The sequence below is a fragment of the Elephantulus edwardii genome, unplaced genomic scaffold (assembly GCF_000299155.1).
Source record: "Elephantulus edwardii isolate Elephantulus edwardi_28Jun2011 unplaced genomic scaffold, EleEdw1.0 scaffold00110, whole genome shotgun sequence".
NCBI classification, from domain to species: Eukaryota; Metazoa; Chordata; class Mammalia; order Macroscelidea; family Macroscelididae; genus Elephantulus; species Elephantulus edwardii.
The window spans coordinates 8,502,500-8,505,799 of NW_006399860.1; the positions used below are offsets into that span (position 1 = coordinate 8,502,500).

A 3,300-nucleotide genomic window follows, 5' to 3' on the forward strand; every position below is an offset into this window, starting at 1 on the left:
CAGAGATGAAAAAGCTTCACCTCAAATACTTTGGTCCTGTTGTTAGAAGAAGCTAGTCTTTGGAGAGGGACATCATGCTTTGAAGGGTAGTGGGTTGGCAAAAGAAAGGATGACCCTCAACCAGCTTGACTGACCACTATCTGCTGCAATGAGCTTGGGAGTGATTGGAGAGCATTATTGTGAGTGAATTCAGTCCCTCAAGGATAAATATTATGTAAAACCATTATCGTAGAATGAGTAGAAGGATCCAAGAAGGGTGGGAGAGGCTAGAAGCAGAGGGATGTGCAGGGGAAAGGGAGAGTAATCATTGGGTTGTACAATTTGATGGGGGGAGGTGAGGGAAATTGAAAGAATTTGTTCAAATTTGTATTCAAATTTTGTAAATAAGCTAGTAGAAAATAAAAAAAACACTGAAAGAAAACAATTGCAAAACAAGGAAGGGAAAAAAGAAATTATGAGGATAGCACAGGATAGACTAGAGGTCAGATATATTATTCTCATGGTCATGGAATCAAACTCAACTCAAAGACACGTAACAATATTGGTATCTACATAACAGATTAAAAATATTGTGCACATAAGAAGTATTTTTTCTTTTTTAAAAAATTTTCTTTTATACTGATTTACATATATTACATATACATTATTTTTCACACTGGACCTTCCCCCTACATAAGAATTATTTATATGAACATTGTATGTAATTTTTAAAAAAACCAAAATTATCTTAGAAATTTTATTTACAATAACAGTTTTTGGTAACACTGCAATTTTAATAATAACTTAGGATTTCCCCTGCCCCGGATTTTAGAAAGTTTTTGTTTTAAATATTAAACTTATTTCAGAAGAACTCATATGAACTAATGTGATATGAATTCAGCTTTTATATTGAACTTCCTAAGTAAACCTTTGTAATAACTTTTTTTGGGGGGATGCCAATAACATTACTAAAACAACGGTAAAGTTTTCATATTCTTTTTAAAAATTGCTGAACATGTACAACAGATCTTGATTTCTGTTATTCTGCTGAGGTCAGATAGAAACATGATAGACTTTAAAATTATCTATTTCCTATAAACTATTTTATAGCAAAAAAAAATCCAATTGGTAACAGGAGTCCTTATGCTCAGAGTTCGGAAAGTAATCTTTAGTCCCCAACTGAACTTAGTTCTCTTTAAAATTTTTTATTGTAATGATATTTACGTAAAAATATTTTAATCACTGAGTTCCTTCTCATCACTAAAATACGTCTTCAATTTGTTCTTCTTGTTCAGGGATTTTCTTCTTTTTTCTTTTTCTCCTTCTTCTTTGGAGGTTCACGTTCTCCAAGCATATTTTTAGGGCAGGCATAACTTAAATGACCACTTTTCTCACATTCGTAACACTTAGATTTATCAAAGTAGTGTTGCCTTCGGATGAACGCGGCTTCTCTTCCATTGTCAATAGCAATGCTTGCTTTTATCATTCTACCAAATAACTGTTTGTTATTTATTGCCCTGGTACAGTTTTGTGCAGATTCTTTGTCCAAAAACAAAATAAAAGCAACCCCTTTACTCTTCCTGGTAGCTTCATCATTTATTATAGTAACCCTGACAGAGTGCAGAGATTATCGAAGAATATCATTATCACATGCAAGCAAGATTCTGTTGAAAATGATCCAAAAATGACTGGAACAGCACCTCTACAGAGAACTGCCAGATGTGCAGGCTAGGTTCAGAAGAGGCCGTAGTATTTACAACTTTGCCATACTTGGAAAATATCCGGTATAAGTCATTGTTTGTCAGGGAAAAGGGCAGGTTGGATACATACACTGTACTTTTACTTGGAGCCAATCCACCACTCATTTCTTCAGCTGAGTGGGGGACCCAAGAAAGCAGAAGAGCGCGAGGCCAAGGCTCAGCTGAGGATCAGCCCAGACTGCTCTTCACCCCACCAGTCCGGGAGGGGTGCAGGCGTCCAAGAGAAAAGCTACCAGCAGCCGAGTCTTTGGAGGGATCCGCAGACGTATCTTAAGCGCAGTCAGGACCCTGCCCCTGTATGTAATTTTTTTAAAAAATTACGTATGTAATCGAATTTTTAAGAATCTCCTTATGTAATTCTCTTCAGACTCTAATATGTAACTATATAAATACTAATTTTTAGCATAGTATTATTATGCTTCAAAGTTCTTTAATCCTTAATATTATAGCTATATTAAGGTAAGCAGCATAGCAAGTATTTAGAAAGACAATTTATCTAACCTCAGAAAACAAAACTTTCATTGTAATTTTTTAAAAATTAATTTTAATGAGCATCTACAGAGATTTTGGACTTCCATTCGCCCATTGCTGCACTATTCTCCCTGCCCACCCCTCCCGTCCAGTTTGCTCCTCTCCTTCAAAAGAAAAGAGAAATATTCCTTTATTGGCATACAATTACCCCATTCCCCCACATCCCTCGCACTGAGTACATTTCTCTATGCAACCTTAATTCTAGATTTCTGTGCTAACCATAATACCCAATCATATATAGCCTTTAATCTGTTCTTTCCCTCATCTGTTTCAATACAGTATACATAGTTTATACAGTTTTTTCTCAGTCTTACGCCAACTCTGATGTCAGTCCCATTCTACAACAGTGGCACCATGCAGTATTTGTCCCTTTGTGACTGAGATATTTCACTCTGAATAATGTCCCCCAGGGTCACCCATTTTGAATAATATTGCATGAGTTCCTTGTTTTGCAATGCGGTGTAGTATTCCGTTATGTGAATATACCACAGCTTCTCTATCCATTTGTTGATGGGCACTTAGGTTGCTTCCAACTCTTTGCTATTGTAAACAAAGCTGCGATAAGCATGGGTGTGCATATATCTGCTTGGATGGCAGTTATGGTCTTTTTGGGGTATATTCCCAGTAGTGGAATTGCTGGGTCAAATAGTATCTCTATTTGCAACTTTTTGAGAAAGCGCCACACCACTTTCCACAAAGGTTGCACCATTTTACATTCCCACCAACAGTTAATAAGTGTTCCAGTTTCTCCACAACCTCGTCAGCATTTGTTGCTTGCTGTTCTCTTAAAGTTTGCTATTCTTACTGGGGTAAGATGATATCTCATAGTTGTTTTGCTTTCATTGTAAATTTAATTACAATTATATTTCTCTGTGTTATAGTAAAACTTCCTTTTCAAGTGTCATCCATTGTGTCACATATTTAATCAACACCCAAAATAGAATAATTTATCTTCATAGTCTTTTCATTTGTTCAAAACGATGTATTTATGTGGATTTTAAATAATCAGTTTTCTAATAAATGAATACAA

The 3,300-nt window shown here is 35.6% G+C and overlaps 1 pseudogene; it reads right to left on the reverse strand.

Moving 5' to 3' along the window:
- The window catches only part of LOC102865549, a 2,735-nt pseudogene extending 891 nt beyond the window's left edge, over positions 1-1,844 (reverse strand).
- Between the last annotated feature and the right edge of the window lie 1,456 nt (positions 1,845-3,300).